A 21,060-nucleotide genomic window follows, 5' to 3' on the forward strand; every position below is an offset into this window, starting at 1 on the left:
AGGCTGTCTTTCTCGGCGCTGCGTAGAAGCAGCCCCGCGCTTCGGTCGATGTTTTTCGCTTCCGTTCTAAAGATCTTTGAGGTGTGTGGCACTTTTGCCTATTCGGAAGCGCTTTCGCGGCTTCGTTGGTCGTGTTCCAACTGAAGAAACGAAGTTCGCCCTAGCGCGCTCGGATCGCGGGGGCAGCCATGTTGTTGTTCCGCACGGTAGCGTAAGCTGCCGCGACGGTCCGCTAAGAGGCCCCGGTTAGCGGAGCGGGGCGCCGCTCCGGTATCGCCGGTAGCGCGCTAGCGTGCCACGCATGCGCAATGGCGCTCCCGCTTGCTATCGGAGCGGAGCGGACCGTCAGAAACGGTCAGCTAAAACTCTCTATTGTCTGTTTCGCGTTGCTAGGTCTCATGGGAAACGAAAAGAATAACGCGTTGAGCCCGTTGGCCCAATTGCGGCGGCACGGGACCGTTCAACGGTGGTCTCCACGCTGTACAGCGGTGTTGGTTTGTTCCCGCGTTTCTTTACGTTCCGTAAAGGAGCCATGAAGAGAAAACACAAGTTTGGTTCATTCAAAAGATTGTCTCGTTAGAATCATACTGACACCACTTTTAACGTAAACTTCGCTCAAATAAGCTACATAATTAGGAAAAACGGGAATGGTCATGCGACCCACCAGTTCATTTCCCGCAACAGAACCTGTGATGTCACATGGGTTAAGCTCTGCGATTGGCGGAGGCTGGCAGAAGCAGACGCAAATTAGGTAGAGCTTACAAACTAGACGAACGAGCGATTTGCGCTTAATTTTAGGGCACATTCTTTACAAAGCAATAGGAATGATGGGACAAACAGTGGAAGTTACGAAAGCACATGTAAACATAGAAGTACTGATGCGTTCTGCTGTTCGTACTGCGCACAGCATGCTTTGGTTTAGCTGCACAGCACTATGGGGCTTGGGGTTGTCTCAGACGACACTGGCCGATTGACGCAAGCAACTGTGTCTTACGTGACCCCATTTGTCGAGCGAGCACTGTTTCAGGGAACGAATATTTTCTCCCAGAACAAAAACAAGCCAGGTTTAAATGCGGGCAAAAACAAACCAAACGCTTGCCACGGTATGGTGGCGCCATCTAGGTTACGGAACGTAAAGAAACGCGGGAACAAACCAACACCGCTACAGGGTGGAGACAACCTTTGAACGGTCCCGTGCCGCCGCAATTGGGCCAACGGGTTCAACGCGTTATTCTTTTCGTTTCCCACAAGACCTAGCAACGCGAAACAGACAATATGATTCAAACTTCTTCAGTAAACCGCGTTGCGGCGATAATTTTAGCGCGGTTTTGACACAATGACTTGCTTCGGCGGCGAGCGAGCAACCGAACATGGCGGCGCCAGCGTTACGTGTCTCTACCCTGTACGGCGGATGCGTGAATGAAGGTACTCTAGGCTGCAGAGCGGTCGGTTCCCGTGATGTCACTTGGGACCACGAAAACGCACGATTGAGCGGGAAAATCAAAATTTTAACCTAAATTGTTTAATTTCTCAGTGAATAAAGCACCGTTTGTATCCGGACAAGCGCTGGGGGCACTATAAAACACGAAATCTTTCGAATAAAGCCAACTTGCATTTTCTCTTCATGGCTCCTGTAACCTAGATGGCGCCACCATACCGTGGCAAGCGTTTGGTTTGTTTTTGCCCGCATTTAAACCTGGCTTGTTTTTGTTCTGGGACAAAATATTCGTTCCTTGAAACAGTGCTCGCTCGACAAATGGGGTCATGTAAGACACCGTTGCTTGCGTCAATCTTCCAGTGTCGTCTGAGACAACCCCAAGCCCCGTAGTGCTGTGCAGCAAAACACCAAGCATGCTGTGCGCAGTACGAACAGCAGAACGCATCAGTACTTCTATGTTGACATGTGCTTTCGTAACTTACACTGTTTGTCCCATCATTCTTATTGCTTTGTAAAGAATGTGCCCTAAATTTAAGCGCAAATTGCTCGTTCGTCTCGTTTGTAAGTTCTACCTAATTTCAGAACGGTTGATTTAACAACTGCGTAGTTCTTCCGCTCCTTTCTGTGCGAACCTTCGCGTTCGGTCGCTCCTGATCCACCGTTCGCGCACGAAGCGCCTTACTCTACCACACTTTTGGGACGCGAGGAGTATCGAGGGGCTCATCGGCTACATGAACTCGAACATGCGACGCAGCGGAGCCTGTCTCTCTTCCTATCAGCTTCTTCACGGGTATGCGCACACTCTCATTCCCCTTTGACTGCCTCTCATTTCCCAATGCAGCCTCGAGCTTAACACCTTACTTCACCTCCATCTTCATTTCGGTGAAGTTTTCTACGCGGGATGCTTCACTACCCGGCTCCACGGTTGCATGAAGTATGAACGCCCACGAAAGAACGTGCGCCACTATCCTTTCTTCGCCTTTCCCGCGTGACTCTGATCGTGCCGAATCCAGCGAAACGGGACGCTCACGCACGCCCAATGGATGGGCTCCACCCTCCACATATTTTGGCGTACCGGCGCACCCCAGTCCACTCTCTTCCTCAGTGCTGAAATTACTGTTTGAGAAATCGGTGAGGCAGGAACATTGTTAGCTCTCTTGAAACGTTCACTCTTCGAACGTTCCGCTGCTAACTCTGCCTCAGCGATTCTCAATTTCGCCTACAATAGCGCCATCTGCTCAGCGAACGACATTGCAATGCTTGCTGTCCCTGCAACGTTCATATCGAACGCTTCCTAATCTTCATTATTATCTCGCGGCTACGCCTAGATACCCGCTAGATGTCATGGTGAACCGCAGACCCAGCATCAAACGAGACATTGACCTGCATATAGCCCTGTGCCTTAGAGATGCCGCACCGGTGCAGATGGCGTATTCATTTATGCGCGGTTCCTTCCGCCGAGGTGTCCGCCAAACAATGACCAGCTGACTTCTCGCCTGCCGACAGCTCGCTGCTCTTCCCGCTTGACGTTCAGTGGGCTGCTGATGCCACCACTGACCGCTGGTCAAGCTGCTTCTCCGCCGCTCAGCAGGCCGTAGAGATTGCCTCGTTCTCCGTTGGGAAGTCCGTTGAGCGCCGGTCGAGCCGCTTCTCCACCTGGGTGGCGAGCTGGCTGTTCCTGCCGATCTCGTTCAGCAGACCGCGATTTCTCCGCCTGCTCCGCCCGTCGAGGGGCTCGCCCGCCGGCTGGCTCAGTCGTCGCTGTTGAAGATCGTGCCGACTGCGCCAGTTATCTTCGCGGTGTTCTTTTCCCCGGGGATTCTCCTCCAAGCCCCGCAAGCAGCTCTCCTGTTGGCCTCCTGTTGGCCTTCTGTAATACTGACCACCGCAGCAGCGCGGAGGGAAATGGCGGAACGAATAGCTCTCTAATCAGGGGAAAATTCTTACTGAGAACGATATGTATAACCTACGCCCATAGACGCGCAAATAAGAACACCCTTAGAAAATACTTGCCGGCACAATGTACGTCGCGCGGAAAGGAACGGGTGCATGGTCGAAAAATTGGCCTGCTGAAAGCCAAGCGGCTAAGTCCGCATTGAAGGCGGGAAGCCATATGAAGTTACGTTCTCTACATGACACCATGGTGTGTATTACTGCCTTTAATCACAGTGCACACTCTCTTAAAACGCATGTATTGTAATAACAATTAAAATAACGCGTACACATTACTTTCTTCCGCGTTTTTTTCAGTTCAGACCAATATAGGCTGACGCTTCTACATGTATTATGTTTTCTTGCCTCCAACTTGCCTCCAACTCCTTCTGGAACTTACGAAAAAAAAAACTGAAACCGGGATTTAAGAAATGTGGTAAGAAGCCCCAAACAGCGCAAAGGCAGGCTTTAGCGCAATCGCGTAATCAATCATGCAGGCAATGAATATCTGCGCGCCGTGGTCGAAGCTGTGTCCTTGGGATCATTACCACAGTGCCTTTAGACGCTAAGCCAACACGGGCACAGTTTTACATTCTGGGTAGAGTACGTCTTATGTAAATTTAGGTGCTCCACGAAAGTGACGTCCGTTTGCGTTATCTTGCGTAACACCTCGTCTCGCACTACTTCGCTCTCGCAAACGTTTTTATGTTGGGTATCCTAAAAAAAAAGTTCGTTTTTTTAACGTTACCTAGTCTTAAATAACCTGATTCGATATGACCTAACGTAAGAAACAGAACCAGTTTGTAAATATTTTAAAGCTCAGTATCAACATAACTCAAGCAAATCGTGATCACAACAACAAAATCTCTAAAAACAAAAAAAAACAAAAAAACACAGAAGTACTGAGCTCGAACTTTCGCTCTTTGTGTCACGAAGCCACTAGGTAACCGCTGCACCATTATGTCACATATATGCCACACCGTGCCAGCTCAGTCTGAAAAGTATTCATTGGGGGTATATAGGTCTGCTTAAAGGGGCACTGACATAAAATTTTGAAGGCGAGATAACTTCCGATATAGATTGGTGGGAACACATATACATCATCTGCAAAATATCAGCGGCGAATACAGCCTAGAACATATTTAAAATCAATTTTGAAGTGTGCGAAACACAACCGAGCAGCCAGCAGAGGACCACGCGCAATTGTAAATAAACAACATCCAAACACGTCACGAGTTTGTGTTTGCCGCTTCCCCACTACCGGCGTTTTACGCCGGCTCGCCGTTCCAATCGGAGGGCCGGAGGGCGGAGCTTCTGCTCTCGAGAACGAACGACCCGATCGTTGGCGGCGGAGGCGCCGTGATTTCGTCAGCTAATCGGGCAGCTGGCCGCGACAAAAGTTCTACAGCGATTCCAGGCACTCTGTTTCTACTACTGTTTATTACCATTGGATGCGAAAACGCGCCGGAGGCACGAAAAGCTCACTGAGCTAGCCGCACGGTCGCTGTGCAGGCGGCGGCCACGGCCGCGAAGTGGCCTAGGCCGGCGCAGGTAGCTCGAGTGATAGCTTGTTACCGCTGCACGAAATTGTCCCCAAGTCCCGACCATGGTGGCGCACATGAGAAAGGAGTTAATGATGCGATGGCGGGTTGCATTAAAAATTGTCATCTGCACCGCTTAGGAGAGCGGCACTCGAACATCCGCCGCAGTGCTGAGCCGAACACATCTGTAGGCAGACCTGTAGGTAGACCGGCCGGCTGCTCCCAGCGCGCGTCTTGCAACCCACCGTCTCGAGCGTCGCGCGTCGTTCTTTAGCCGCGGTAGCATTGGCACTCGCAGCGCCTGCGTCACATTCACTGTCGCTTTTTAATTAAGCGCCTCACGAGATCAGTACGTGGGGATTCGTCGATGCGGATACGTCGATGCGGATTCGACAGTGCTACGGTGGCTCTGCTCTCTGATATCCCTCCGACGGTCACGTGGTCAGCTTTGTTCACACAAAATCCACAAAATCCATCGTTTCCCGGCACTCGCTGAAACCGAAACTGCGACTGGCCGCATTGAAAATGCCTCTAATTAAACAACCGTCGCACGCTGAAGCAAATGAAGTTTCTACAGGTTATAAGTAGGTCACTAGCTACTTATCGCAACAAAAAAAACAAGATGCAAAGTTTTTGTGTCAGTGCCCCTTTAAGGGGTATTCACACGAGAGAGAAATCCGCCGTTTCGCTCCTAGGAGTGCGCACCACGTGACCCCTACGTCACGGTTTCTCTCCGGCGCACCGCCTCCGATGGGAGATCGGAGCTTCTGCTCGCGAGCTACAAACCCTCCGACGCTCCGCGGCGGAGGCGGAGGGATTTCGTCTGCTCGTCGGGCAGCTGGCCGCGACTGAAGTTCTAGAGCGGTTGCAGGCACTTTATTTTTATCGCTTCTTAATACATTGGACGCGAAAATGCGTGGCGCACATGACAGGCGCACTGATGGAGCCGCGTATACCACCAGCACGGGCGCTTGGCGAGCGGCGGCCGCGGCTGCGAAGTGGCGCAGGCCGGCGCCGGTAGCTCGAGCGACAGCTTGTTATTGCTCCCCAAGGCGCAAACAAAGCTGCGTATACGAGAAATGGGGTAATGATGTGATGGAAAGTTGCTTTAAAAATCGTCACCTGAGCCGCTTGCCAGAGCGGCGATCGAATATTCGCCGCAGTGTTAAGCCTAACATCAGTATGCGGGCCTGTAGGTGGGCCGGTCGGCTGCTACTACGTCGCGCGCCGTTCTCCGCGCGGCAGCACCTGCATCGCGTCGACGACCAATTTTTGGTCGGTTGACAAGATCAGCACGTATGCGCTTAACAGAAATTGCCGCCGTCGCGGAATCGGCGGTGCTACGGCAGCTATGCTTTCGAGATAGGCGGCTGCAAACAGTGATGTCCGTCCGAAAGTCGCATCCTCCGTGTGAGCGAAGGAGCTAGCCGAGCGGAGGTCCGCCTGCGGTGACGTCACGACCTCCCTCGGATTTCTCCGCTGAAACGCTCCGTCGTGTGAATACCCCTTTACGTGCTAGCAAGGCGGGAGCTGGGCGCTACTTAATAAAATTATTCTTACTTTTGCACAATTAGAGAGTTTTAGCAGTCCGTCTGTTCCGTCGTGTACTTAGTCGGCCTGCGCGCGCGGAAGGGCGCGGAAGGGCGGAAGCCCCGCATTCTTCACCCCTCCGTGAAGAATGCGGGGACATGGCGAAGGCCGGCCCGCGGAACTAATCCCCCTACCGCGACGAATGCACAAGTGCCCATACGGGTCCCGGTCAACACGCTAACTACGTGCACGACGGAACAGATGGACCGCTAAAACTCTCTATTCTCTGTCTTCGCTTTCGTCTCGTTGTCTTTTGGCGCTGATTATTTTGAACGGTTTCTTTTCTGCTTCAACGCGTTTGCGTATCTTTCTTCGCTTTCTTTTCTTCGTCTTACGGCACGAGTTTCGTCAGCAAACACTTCGTACGGAATATGTTTCCTTCCAACACGCAATGATGGAGGCATGCCACATGACATGTTTATGGCCTTGAGCCTGCGCAGCCTCTGGAAACCTCGTATGACCATGCCACAAGTAGAACCGGATGCATGACCGGCAAGGGAATACTTTATTGAAAGCATTGCTTATATCAGAGAGGTAAAGAAATTGCAAGACAAGCAACCTGACTGGGCTAACATCTTGGATGAATTAGTTAACCTGAAAAGTTTTAGGTGCGGAGTACCTTAGGACAACACAATGTCCATCTGCGTCAGTGCGCATAGCATTTGTAATCGCAAAAAAATCACACAGGCACCGGCAGGATTAGAGCCTGTGCCTGGCAGACCAGACAGAGTCAGTGTCAGTCGTCTTACCCACTGGGCTACGACGGTGAGTTAGTACCCGAGCATTAAACGGCTTACTCCCTCGCCTGTAACGGTGCGGAGTACCTCAGGACCTCCCAATGTCCGTCCGCGTCCGTCCGTGCGCACACCACCGTCAAGTAAAAATAAAGCGATATTCTATTTGAGCCGTGAGTTGCAGTTTCATTTAGGGAATAATCAAGGTGCAACTCACGGCTCAAACCAAATGACGGTCGGGGCGCAAATCGGATGTCCCTCGGGGCGCAACTTGGATGTCATTTCGAGTCCCGCACTCCGCACCCTCGCCATCATCCACAGAGTGCCATTTTTTCAACACGCACCACCTGTAGTAGCGGGAGGTTTTTTTTTATCATTGTGTTGTGTTGAAGCATGTGCGACTGTCTTTTTTGTTCGCTGTACTAAGCCAGTAATGAAAAAAAAAAAAAAAGACTGGCACACGCCACAGGTTCCCGAGAAGCAGGTTTCTGCGCTGCTGGTGTGCACCTTTTCTACTCACGAGCCATCACGTTCAGGTGCCACTTGGTACGGATGATTCGAAATTATTTATGTTGCGAATACATAGTTTTGTCAAGTTTATGAAGGGTGCACATAAGCCCAGCAAAGTTCCTGATTCCTAAGCAATCTCCCAAGTGGGTATGTGCTACGAAGAAAAGAACAACAACCACAGCAACTTTTTTTCACGCTGGCAACGTGCGGTGATAGTGAAGTCGTAGCGTAATGGGCTGCTTCTGTGGAGACCCTGGTGCAAACGCCGTCGGATCACGCATGTGGTTTTACAGAGAAGCTGTACCCGCCGCGGTGGCTCAGTGGCTAAGGCGTTGCGCTACTGAGCACGAGGTCGCGGGTTCGATTCCCGGCCGCGGCGGCCGCTTTTCTGATGGAGGCGGAAAGCAAAAACGCCCGTGTGTACGAGATTTCGGCGCACGATAAAGATCCCCAGGTGGTCAAAATTAATCCGGAGCCCTCCACTACGGCGCGCCTCATCGCCTGCTTTGCGTCGGCGCGTTAAACCCCACAATCAATCAATACAGAGAAGCTGTCGTGCGCTACGTTCTGACCAAAGCTGCGTGCGTCGATGTGGCCGCGTTGACAAACATTTACACGGGCACTCTCCAGGGCCATGGGCTCGCTCCCCAGCGAATGTAAAGTTATTTTTAGCCGTCAATATAATGCACGTGTCTTATAAAAAAATCGTCCTCAAATGGGCAGCTTAGACCACTCTATATAATTACCCCGAGTTTCGTTTTCTTGTTCACACGGAAGTTGTAAACGTGACAGGATTCCCGTGTGCTGTCAATACATGACCGTCAACGGGGGTAGTATATGGTTACAGAAAACGGCTGTAACTCATGTTTAATTCAACGTATTCAGAGACAAATTAAATGAGAAATAATTCAAAAGCAATTCTTCAGAATTTATTTGGAGGTGTCTGTATTCAGTCAATATAGTAAGCCACCACACACAACACAGTACAGTTGGCAACCAATACAGATTCGCTCGTCTTCCATCTTCACAGTAGTGAAAGGGCTCTGAATTTTTACTCACTGTTTACAGCGGCGGCCATTTTATTGACAAAACAACAACCTTTTATCGCAGAATGGCTTTTGCATTTTAAGACTTTACCACCGTGAATCCAGCACTGGGCTGGAGCGCCGTGGGATGACGCCCTAAACACTGCATAGTTATAAGGGCAGGTCAGTTCAAGGGTTGAAAGCTCTGCACGGGTATTTGCCATTATTAGAGATCTGTATAATCACTATCGCTATCGCCACCTTCATCTTCGTCTTCATCTTCATCATCATCCTTTTGCTGTTCATCAAAGGCTCTATAGGAATGGTCGGCCGAAGAAGTAGAGGCAGAAAACCGCGTGCCCACCCGCCACACGCGCGTTCCACTGGCAGATGTGGCGAACCCGGTGCCCCGCCTTCAGTCCCACATTCGGACCTGCCTCAGGAAGACGCCTTGGAACCTTGTCTAGCGGTGCCCTGGGAACCACTGCAGCGCAGCAACTCATTTACGCGCCAGTGGCCCTCGCGGTACGTATGCAGCCCCGCATCCCCGGCAGAGAAATAATTCTCCTGCAGCCTTGCACCGGCGCGTGCACTCGCTCGGTTCTTTTCACTGCGAAGGGCCCTACTACGAACGCTTCCTCCAACTTCTCGTCATTTGGACCCTTAGGGGGACGGAAGGAAAGGAGGACAGCCATCGCGAATTCTTTGGAGTTGCGAGGGGTATGCGAACATACCTTTCTGGTCATTCCGTCCATTGTGACGAAGCGCATAAAAATGCAGCAATCTTTGCGAGGGTGCTGCTAGTGCCCGTGGAGTTCTTGTGTCCGTTATGAAACCTAGGTGTGCAAAACGTCAGCGCCCGAATTTCAAGAATAAGTCTTATGAGTTCCATAGTGCGAGGCGTTCGGTTGTGTACGTTTGTCTTCGTAGCGTGACGCGTTCGATAGCGCAAGGGGTTCGTGTCCGGGCGTTTGTTTTCTAGTTGGTTCGTCAGTACTGTGTTTGCTTTTATTTGGCTTCGAATACGGTTTAAGTCGGCAAGTTCTCGTTGTCCATTTTGAATTTCACTTCTCTTCCGGAATCGTAACGAGGATGGCGCATAAACAGTTCGTACTCCCGCACGCCGTGAATATCAAACCTTTCAAATGTGGTGTGCGAACAGAAGCTCTACTTAAAAGTGGTGCTTCCCGATTGCCCGCCACGAAACGTCTACCTCTTGTTACTGGGCCATCTTCTGAGATTGAATGACGTTGAGGACCGGCTTGTTACATCGGGACTTCCGACAAGAGCTTATGTTTCTTCGAAGTTATATGTCCACTTAGCTTTGCTTATCGCCCACTTGCACAGGATGAACTGGCTCATGCTGTTTTGTCTTCTTTTTTCGTAGCCACGCCAGCCAATGCCCAGAGCGAGCATGCCGCTCCCCCGGCACGAACGGTTCTCTACCAGACGGTACTCCCAAGAGGGACAAGCCGACCATCCATCACCCGGCGCTATTCGGATTTCTCGCCATCAGATGTGAGTGTGCACGGAGCATTCGTATCTGCTTGCCTTAATTAGAAACTATGCACGTCGAAACACCAGTTTGTCGTTTCCAGGGGCCTATGCATCTACGCATAATGTTATTGGCTCAGGCTGCCATGGCTGGCGGCTTTCTTGTGCAGGAGGAAACCTTAAGTGAGTTTTATGGGAGGTCTTTGAGCACCCGTTAACAAAACCCGAGCCCCTGTCTTGAACTCGAAAGTGTCTACAGCCCCTCTCCGTGTAGTCCTTAATTAATAGGGATAGGGACTGCATCTGTGCGGAGGGCCGCAGGCCCTAACTCTCTTTTATTCTTATCAAAATTTCACTCCTCCTCCTCCAGCCGGGAAGGTTTTTTTTGTATTTTTTTGCTAACGTCGACGGACCAAGCTCAAGCTTAACCAGCTTTCTTGTTAAAATTCCTCGAGCACTGAAGTCTGGTCAACTGCTCTGAAGGCAAAAGCTTGGCGATTGTCCGACCTCTGTACTGCTATATCGTGTTCACGCCTCTTTCTGCACTTTCACTTGATGTTTTGACACGAATTGCTTCGAAAAGCAGACTCGTCGCAATTCCCGTAGCAGTTAGATCTCCCCGCGTTCACCTGTTCACTGCAGCGACGTGACGTTCACCTGTCACGCGGCACGCACCTGCAGGCTAATCCTTGTTTCTTTTCGGGCAGGGTGTCGAGTTAGGACAGTGGTAACACACCTGCTTCCTGATCAGGGGTGTTAAGGCAAGAGAAGACAGGCAGCAGGGTTCGGTGTCATGGCTCACCGAAACGGGGTTCTCAGCTTTAATAACAGTGCTATCTACAAGATGATGATGATTGGGATGTTGAGGATTGAACAAGGAGACCCGGGCTCCAATCCCACAAGATCCTTGAAGGCCAGCTGCACTCAAATTTTCGACAACGTAAAAATGTCACCTAATAGTACACGTAAAAAGGGTGCGAAATGCGAAATACTGCGTTTCAAACATCAACGCGCGCGACGCAAACGGCTTGCGAAATTGGCGTTTTCGGAACCGAAACTGAATAGAAAAGGCGGCCATTGCCGGCGGCTGGACGTGACGTACGTGGTGGAACGGAAGCGGCCGCGCTAGCAGCAGCGGCCGCTCAGAGCCGCCTTCAAATGCGCGTGGTAGCGTCGCGTTTCGCACTGTTATTTCAGCAGAAGAACTTCCACTAATGTTTGCCCGTAATAACGGAGTTATGCCCAATTCCGGCACCGCGTTCCTATCAATCGGGATGAAGTAGACCGCCCGACAGTATTTTTTTTCCATCAGAATAACTGGCGGAGTAGCAATTCTTGGCATTGCGAGTAAAAAAGCGGACCCTGATTTAAAAGCTACTTGCTCGTACGATATCGAAAAGTAACTTTCGTTAGCCGGCGCCTCGGCTATCATATCGCTCAGTTTGAAGTGAACGAACAGCCCTCGGGCGGAGAGCAATCACTATTTCTACTATACATTACGTACAAACAGCTTCGTGAATATCAGCCCAGCATTTTTCGCCTTGCTGCTCATCGAGAATCGAATTATAAAAGCGGTCTGAAACTATAAGCCAGCTTCCACAGCTAAATGATGCACTATAACACGAAAACGTTTCCTATCTAACGCTGTTTTCTACTTTCACCGGAGACCTGTGCTGGTGAAAACATTTTGCTTTTGAGTAAACTAAATCTAACGCTCTACCAAAGTAAGTACTTCACTTGAGAATTCAACAAAAATCTCGTTTATTATTCAGGAGGGGAGCAATTTCGTTAGCCTTCGCACTTCGCGAAGACGACGGCGGATATTTGTGCGGATGTGTTTGTTACTACCAGAAAGGCTGATTTTGGTTCACTTGGCGAGTGAGGCAAAAGTCGCACAGATGTTTATACCTGCCTGTACAACAACTCTAGTTAGGTCGTCAAACTTTTGGAAAGGTATAAGGATGGACTTGGCGTTGGGCCAGCCCGAATATGGCCAATATTGGAAGAGGAAGTGTAAGTGGTGACGAATTTATAAAATATCTTCTTTTTTGTTTGGTAGATAACTTTTGGAAAGGTATAAGGATGGAGGTGGCGTTGGGCCAGCCCGAATATGGCCAATATTGGAAGCGGAAGTGTAAGTGGTGACGAATTTATAAAATATCTTCTTTTTTGTTTGGTAGATGCAATAGGAACGACAAATGTAAGGCAAGTGCTCGTTTCGCTCTATTTTTTTCTTTGGGTAAAATTATTTTCATGTAAAAAGAGTTTTGCTAACTCCAAAACGTTCGCAAGCGCTTGAATAGTTTGTACGCTTCTGATCTCTATTGCATTGAAAAAAAAAGGCGGATATTGCTACCTATGCGGTTAGTTTTAAACATGTGATGACTACGGCGGTACAGCGCGCTGGTACGCCGGGCGAACGGGTCCCTGCGCCCGGCGGAGCGCCCTGCAAGTCGCCAAAGAAGCGCGAGCTTCACGAGACAGGTTCTCCAACCCCCGTCACAGGCCGCTCGGAACTTGTTTCGGCGACTCTCCGCCATGTGCAAACGTCGTCTGCTCGGAGGTACTTTGAACGACGGTACCTGGCGTGCGCTATGATTACGAAGCTAAGGATGTCGCCATGGTGATTTTAAGAGCATAGACAGGTTATTTGGATGAAATTTGGACAAATAAAAATTTGAGTGGAGTTTGCCTTTAAGTGGTTTTATTTATGTTTTCATTACAGCGGCGCCAGTTTGGTACCCATCGTGTTCACGGCGCCGCTGACGGTGATGACGACTCAACTTAAAATATGCTGACTTCCACACATAGCTAAATGAATGTATGCCCTTGTAACATGGACACCTTAAATGACCGTTGAAGCTACCGCCCTTGCATAGTAGGTGCACACGCACAATGCTATTTAGGGACGCATCACATTCACCCTCGCCACAAAGAAACCCTAAGTGATTTAGTATTACGCCGTCGTATGTACCAGTTATCTGAATGACAACCTAGCACTTATGATAGACACCCCTCACCGAACGCACGGCTTCCCGCAGTCCTGCCGGGGAACATCCAGTGGAGTGTGCGCCTCCCGTACCCGCTGGTGGTGTCCTTGATGACGAACAGCCCGTTCCTGCCGCTCTGGATGCACGGCCGTGTGGGAGACCAGAACTAGAGGTCCATGGACGTGCTCTCCATCTGTGCCACCGTGCCGGATTGAGTCGTGCACGCCACCCGAGCGCCGACATATACCTCGTCAGCCACACTGAGATGTTTCCCGAGGAACATTCGGTAGGCTCTTATAAAGCATTCCAATCCCTTCTAGCTAATCGTTGACATTTACTATATTCATTACCGGGCAAGTATAACACGTAATTAAGCTGCTGAATCTTTATGGAGTTAAAGGAAAATGAACCTTTATTGTTGAAGCTCTGAGGTTGGTAGCCACTTCAAGCTAAGGATAACATGCGAAGGGAGCGTGTAAAAAAGAAAAAAAAATGAACATGTTTCAACCGAGGGCACGCGATAAACAAACAAAAACAAGGACAAAACGGGTGCTGCACGGACTAGCGAATAAATTCTAAGGCCTCTGTTGGGAACTTTGGAAAGGTAGCAGCAAGCCAGGGAAATAGGAGCTGAGGTGGATCGTAGTGGCGGAGTAGTGCACATGGGCAAGCTTGATGAGCCCTTCCTGTACCCCTTGCGGAAGATTCCGCTTTCATAAAAGAATGGAGTTATCTTCGTGATGTTCTTTTCTCCGGGGCTTCTCCTCCAAGCCGCAGCAGCGCTGAGGATCTGACCCCGGGTATCCTCAACCGACAGACTCAGCCTCCGATACAAAACTGTACATTTATTTACAGCCCGGCGGGCGACTAAAAAAACAGGACTCGCGCGGAGCTCGAAGACGACGGACCGAGCTCTCCCGCGCCCGGACCGCGTCTCCCTGTCTTCATCTTCCCTTCCTCCTGACGCTGACGGCCGGGGAAGAAGGAAAAGCCAGTTGTCTCCGTCGGTGGCCATCGCATGTGGTGGTGGTTAAGAGATCCGGTGCGCGCAGGCGTTCGAAATGCGCGGCGTCTCAAGGCGCCGCGCGACACGTGCATTTCATTTGTGCGCTGCTCGCCCCAGGGCCCCCGCCAGTTCGTGCGTCGAAGCGCCCGACACCTCCACCACCACTGTGAAACATAACTTCAGGAATGTTTCACACACGAAACACACACCACACACACTTTTGGCACGTGCACCATCGTTCCTTCAGTTTGACGACACAACAATCAGCACGGCCAGTGCCCCTTGACCCTGGCTGCAGGTCACCATGACAAAATAGGCACAATCCTCATCTAGCTCAATCAGAGCGAGCGGCCTTTAGCAGTTGGTACGCACCGGCCGTCGTCGTCTGAAAACCCCCTTGCCATGCGGCGCACCTCGTCGCCCAACAGTATTAGGGGCCCCTCTCCTCCTCGCTTCCTCGCTCGGGAAGGGACCACTGCCGGCTCGTCAGCATACGCCGCAGCCAAGCTGCACTCAGGTGAAGCTGAGTGACGCAACAGTATCGGGAACCCCTCTCCTCCTCGTCTTCTCGCTCGAGATGGGACCGCTGCTGGCTCGTCGGCCTGCGTTGCAGCCACGCTGCACTGCGGTGAAGCTGGCTGACGCTTCCTCCCCTTTCTAGGCGAACCCTCTGGTTCGGCCGCTTCTGCGCTCGGAGCGCCGTGCTCCACTACGCACTGCTGGTCAGCGTAATCAGGAGAAGGCAGCTTAGCGGTCACATTACCCCTGACACTGACTGTCGGTTCAGCTACGCCTGCAGTCCTACCTGTAACTGCCTGGGGCTGCATTACATAAGCAGCCGTACACTGAGTTACACTTTCCTCCTCCAATTCGTAGGAGCTCCCCATGGCGATCACATTTTCGCAACATGACATTTGGGGATCTCCAGAAACAAAAGATGCAGTGTGCGCGACATCAACTGCATCCGATTCCTCCCGTGATTCCCGGGCTGCTGCATCCTGCAAAGCTCTTGGCCGCTCGGCCATGCTCCCGGAATGTTCTGCGCCTCCGCACGATGCGACGACAGGCTCACGCGCAACTGAAGCCAGCCTCAGCCCCTTCAGTACTGCTGCTTTAAGAACTGCGTAGCTCTTCCGCTGCTCCCCTGAGAGTCCAGCTAGGCACCGTCTAGCCCTCACGCTCAAGTAGGGAAGAATTACCCCTGCTCGCCATTTTGGCGGCACACAGTAGGAGTCTAGCCTGGCCTCGGCATCCGCGAACCAATCAAGCACAAGCGCTTCCTGGGAGGGCATAACTACGAGCACCCCTTCCAGCATGCTCATGCAATCCAATCTCCCATCCATCTCGCCGCACCCTCGTGCTTGCTGCCCGATCGGTGAGGCGGTGGCATTGTTAGCGCTTCTCAAACGCTCACTCCTTAGGCGTTCCGCTGCTAACTCCGCCTCAGCGACCTTTAATTTCGCCTGCAGTAGGGCCATCTCGTCAGCGAAAGACATGGCTGACCTAATTCTGACGCTCGCTGCCTCGTCAGCCCTCACAGTCAGCTCCATCTCACCATACCTAGCCAACCGCCCCCCATTATCTCAGGGCTACTCATGTAGCACCCCCTACATGTCATGGTGAACCACGCATCCAGGATCAAGGGAGGCACTGACCTGCATAGTTCGGTGCTTGTGGTGAGGGGCTGGATCCGTCGAGGTGGCGATACGTATCCATTTATGCGCGGCTCCTTCCGCCGGGGCGTCCACCAAACAATCGCCCGCTGACTTGTCGCCTGCCGACAGCTCGCTGCTCCTGCCGCTCCTCGTTCAGTGGTCTGCTGATGCCTCCACTTACCGCTGGTCAAGTTGCTTCTCCGCCGCTCAGCAGGCCGCAGAGATTCCCTCGGTCACCGTTGAGAAGTCCGCTGAGCGCCGATAGAGCAGCTTCTCCACCTGGCTGGCGAGCTCGCTGCTCCCGCCGATCTCGTTCAGCAGACCGCGATTTCTCCGCGATCTCCGTCCGTCGAGGAGCCCGTCTCGCCCGCCGGCCGGCTGAGTCGTCGCTGTTGAAGATCCTGTCGGCTGCGCCAGTTATCTTCGTGATGTTCTTTTCTCCGGGGCTTCTCCTCCAAGCCGCAGCAGCGCTGAGGATCTGACCCCGGGTATCCTCAACCGACAGACTCAGCCTCCGATACAAAACTGTACATTTATTTACAGCCCGGCGGGCGACTAAAAAACAGGACTCGCGCGGAGCTCGAAGACGACGGACCGAGCTCTCCCGCGCCCGGACCGCGTCTCCCTGTCTTCATCTTCCCTTCCTCCTGACGCTGACGGCCGGGGAAGAAGGAAAAGCCAGTTGTCTCCGTCGGTGGCCATCGCATGTGGTGGTGGTTAAGAGATCCGGTGCGCGCAGGCGTTCGAAATGCGCGGCGTCTCAAGGCGCCGCGCGACACGTGCATTTCATTTGTGCGCTGCTCGCCCCAGGGCCCCCGCCAGTTCGTGCGTCGAAGCGCCCGACAAATGGTATATGGGATTAATAGGCCGTTGTCTTAATCAGTGGCTTAAGGACCACCGTGCGCTGTGTCAGTAGTACCTTGCACTGCACTTCGCCAAGAGTAAATCCACTACACCTCTCCCTAAGCCACACTTATATTCACGTAAAAAATGAAGATCCATAGGTGAATCTTCAAGAACGTGTTAGCGTCTTGTACCCCTCCCTCGTGAACTTGAGGGTCGGCCCGATGCGCGCTTCAGAAGTCCACCACGCGGCGGTTCTGGCATGTCCCTCGAACACCGAGACAACCGTGCCCAGCGCTCCAACCATCTCAGTGGTCACATTTAGTCGCTTTAGCAGCGGTATTAGCTTCTTGTCGCTCCTTTTGCTACTCACCAGTACCGGCATTTCGTTGCCGTCATTCCCAATTCATTCTCTGTTGCCCCACGTACTGGCTGCAGACTCGCTTCTACGACGCATGCATGCGGTGGCGGGAGTCACAGACCCGTCGACGCGGAGGCAGCTACAGACCGGCCCGGCACTTACACTTGTCGTGACTACGGCAACGTGGCCAGTGTAGTGACGGCACCTCTCTCCGCTCTCGAAGGCACCTTTATCAATGCGCTATCTCCACTTCCGTTGTTCTATGGTCCTCTATCGCTCGCTCTGTTGAAAGACCGCCGCGAAAACGAACAGAACGCTACAAAAAATTTACCGACATGCCCCATCAATTGCTCACACAATTAGACAAACGAACTTCAGCAATAACATGGACATTGGCAATAGCTATGAACGCATACAAAATAATTCCTACGCTTGAGAAACAGAATGACAAGAAACATGACCATTTTCGTAGGTAAAAACCGTTAAGAGCGTTCAAATGGTCCCTTGGCACCCACGCGCAAAAGCGTTCTCTAATACAAGAAAACGAGATAAAGTTCGCTTAGGGGATTGAGCCTTGACGTGGTTCAGTGGCTGTGTGCTTGAGGAGTACTGAAAGTTTATTTCGGGGCCCAGAACAAGCAATCAGTGCATCTGCTAACGCAAAAACGCTGCACGCAAGACCGTAAAAGGGCGGTCGAGCGGGAACATACAACGTCCGCCATGGCCGTGGTAAGGCTGGGAAACTATACAATGCTGGCCTCCCGAAGCGACATTGTTTCAGCGGAGCCGTACTTCTTCGCTGGCCTTATTTGATCTTGAATGGTGATGTCCGCAACGAGTAAGGTTTCTCGTGCGAACGCGCACATCGATAGCTTGTCCCCACGATACGTGTAGGGCTTCGACGACGACAAACGGCAGATATGGCGTCGATTTGTGCCGCAGGTACCGAGTTACCGTTACCGAGCTTTTAAATGTAGAATATTAGCAAGTGCTACGCACCGGATGGTTGAACAGCGGATTTGCGTTGGAGTGAAACGGAGGCCACCGAACGCGACGGAATTCACGGGGTCATTTCAAGGGAAATGCCCACATTATGCGAAAATCATGGGTGTAGTGTCAGTGTGACCATTTCCAAAAATTACTTACGGCACAAATAGATAAAAATGAAGGTAATACCGAACTCGAACACGGGGCCTACGGAATGCAAGTGCAACACGCATATGCAACACGACGGCTGATCTTTGGCTCTGGCTTAGTAAAGGGGGGTCCAGTGAATGAGTTGTGGCCTTCCACTCAGATACGGGTTTTATAGAGGCAAGTACTCATGCTGCTTAGAGGAGTAATTCGATCGTTATAACTGCAGAAGTTGCACAGCACATTCACAGTGAAAGCGTAGAGCAGGTCACAGGAAAGCGAAAATGACGCGCTGAGAACACCAAGTTGATGATGGTAATGACACGACACAATCGCAGGTCGGAAGCCTTTGAGGAGGAATCACAAAATTAGCAATTACATGCTAATTTCGAAGCATCAGAGCAGGTTTATGCTAATAGCGTAAGTGTAGGCCGAACAAGGGCGGTTGGCCAAGCCTTTCGGTCATTATAGTGAGAGAGAAGAAAACGCCGCAATGGGGAAAGCGTGATGGCGATGGCAATGGGAAGATACAATCGCGAGCTTGGACACGCGTGTGCTGTCGTTGCTGCCTCTGTTGCGACAGGCTCAAAAGCGTATTCCTCAACGTCAGCTGGAAGACTTGGTTGCCTACGGAAGTACGCGTCTAACGAAGGAAGGGAGGACAAGACAAAAATGCTGTACGGAGAGGAAAAAAAGACGGGCGCTCGCTGCACTAAAAACCAGTAGCTGACAGCACCGCAGCCGTTACAACGCAAAGATTACTTGTCTGAGATATACCACTTTGATAGCGAGGACACTGCCGCGACAGAAGGTAACGTAATCAGGACAGTCCTACTTTTACAGACAGGCGATCGCGTAATGTTTGCGCATTTTCGTACGTAAGCAGTCCCAAGTGTCTCTCAATTTCTAGACCCTGTGTGCCGAGTACCTCCGGCTCCGACCTCAGATTCGCAACTACAACAGTCCACTGCAGGGCGTGCGAGTTAGGGGGTTCAGCGGCAGTGCCCCACAAAGGGGAATTTTTTTCCTGCCTAAACGCTCGTTCGCTCTCACTTCTCCAAGGGATTGAGTTTTCAAACTTCGCCTTGTCGTTTACATTAGTAGATAAACCACTTGGGTGTAACCCTCCACACTCTCTCAATAACCGCAAAAGTCAACGGGGTTTGAAGATCCCAGTTGGTCCTTAATTGAGCGGTAGCTCTGATCACGTCAGTCTGAGTCCCCTGTATTCCTCTCGTCTTGCTCGTGTGCCCTACGTTCACATCTTACCCTGGCGTTCTGAATCCTTCCTCCACTGCCTTATCCACTCCGACAGCATTGTGAGTCAACAGAGCCAACGCCAGTGTCCTTTATCGCCAGCGAATTTGCCTACTTCCAACAGCTGCGGTCTATTATAATTATCGTAGTTAGTTCGCTATTCAGTACGTCTACGCTCTCTTCGCCCTAACCGGTTTAACCGATAATTCGTTCTGAGGGGAGGTGAAGGGAATGCAGTTCAAATGAAATTTCTCTCACAAACGGAATCGCAGTGGTAGCGCAGACTTCGCGGCACCAAACACAATGATACCCCGTATTTTTTTTTAATGTTTAACTCTTCGGCCCACCCGGCCAGAAATATGATCGCCTCGCCGTGTGCAACGTGCGACGGGATGCGGCTTGTAGGTGAACCTGTTTCATTTTCAGTGCAGCTTGAAAGCTTCGGGTGATAATTGCAGCTTGCCAGCAAGCCCAAATGAATATATACCTGACACAAAACCTTCGTCATAGGGTTGAGTTTTCAAAAGAATAGAAAGATTAATGTTTTCGATGCTGCCGTAGCAAGCAGCATGTCTCAGAAATGCACTCTAAATGATTTGTAAGGTTGCGGGCGCACATTTTCATTTTGTACTTCCCGCTTTCGCCACGCGCACGCTGACCAGGAGGGAAGAGATGAACTTGATTTTCTGGGTTTTCAGCTTCATAACGGAGATTTCTGAAATAATTTCGTTGGGTATTGCAGAGGATTTTTCTTTTATGAGTATTATGAGTGTAATTATTTTGTTTTCTTGCTTTCAGAGGAACGAGGGCACTGCCGCTGGAACACGCCCCAAGAGCAGTTCGTACGGGCCCTCAACATCTAAACGACTTTAAATATATTTATTGCTACAGTTTTATGCCATTAGGTTCACGGCCACGGGATGATGACCTGGAAAGCACGTGGCCCTTGCGCAGCAGCGCTTTAATTTCTTTTTATTTTAATAAAACAACTAATTCGATCGCACCTACCGCTCCACAGGATGATTTTGCAACGGTCGCCTCACAACAGCTGCAGTTGCGTTCAGTAATAGAGCTTCTCCGGGAAAGAACCAATGTGAAAGGTGCTATCAGCGCGTTTTTCGGGTCGAGTAACACAAGGGGAGATCTGTGTGCTTCGCAGGTCGTGGGACATCGGGCGCCTTTGTCTGCGCGGGAAAATTTGGATTTTGGAATTTGACTTTGTACTTTGAAGAAATTGGCTTTCGACCAGAGAAAGCTTCGCGTTTCAACATCTTTCACTTCACCCACGTTCATCATCATCGTCAGAGAATGTTTACTTTCCTGCAGTGCGTTGTGGTGTGGGTGGTCGCCATGAGAGAGGCAACGAAAGCTTCGCTTTAAATTCCAAACTGCTTCGACCGTGCCGAAATAGCGCAATCAGACGGACGCAGCTTCATTACGCAACGAAACCAGGTTCGATTCTGACCCCGGGAAACGTTTTTTTCTTTGGACACATGGAGGTCATCCTATCACCGTTTTGGCAAGATGCTTAACAGCTGCAGCGTAGTTAG

General features: G+C 51.2%; 1 long non-coding RNA gene across 1 annotated transcript; it reads left to right on the plus strand.

Annotated features, from left to right (window-relative positions):
- The first annotated feature begins 9,889 nt into the window (after nt 1-9,889).
- LOC144169626 (uncharacterized) lies at nt 9,890-20,498 on the plus strand. The gene is made up of 3 exons (XR_013322486.1): nt 9,890-10,288; nt 13,306-13,540; nt 20,309-20,498. It is a non-coding gene; the product is annotated as an uncharacterized LOC144169626 (long non-coding RNA).
- The last annotated feature ends 562 nt before the right edge of the window (nt 20,499-21,060 follow it).

This window comes from Haemaphysalis longicornis, unplaced genomic scaffold, assembly GCF_048455015.1.
Source record: "Haemaphysalis longicornis isolate Haplotype H1 unplaced genomic scaffold, Haemaphysalis longicornis Haplotype H1 scaffold_1, whole genome shotgun sequence".
Classification (NCBI taxonomy): Eukaryota; Metazoa; Arthropoda; class Arachnida; order Ixodida; family Ixodidae; genus Haemaphysalis; species Haemaphysalis longicornis.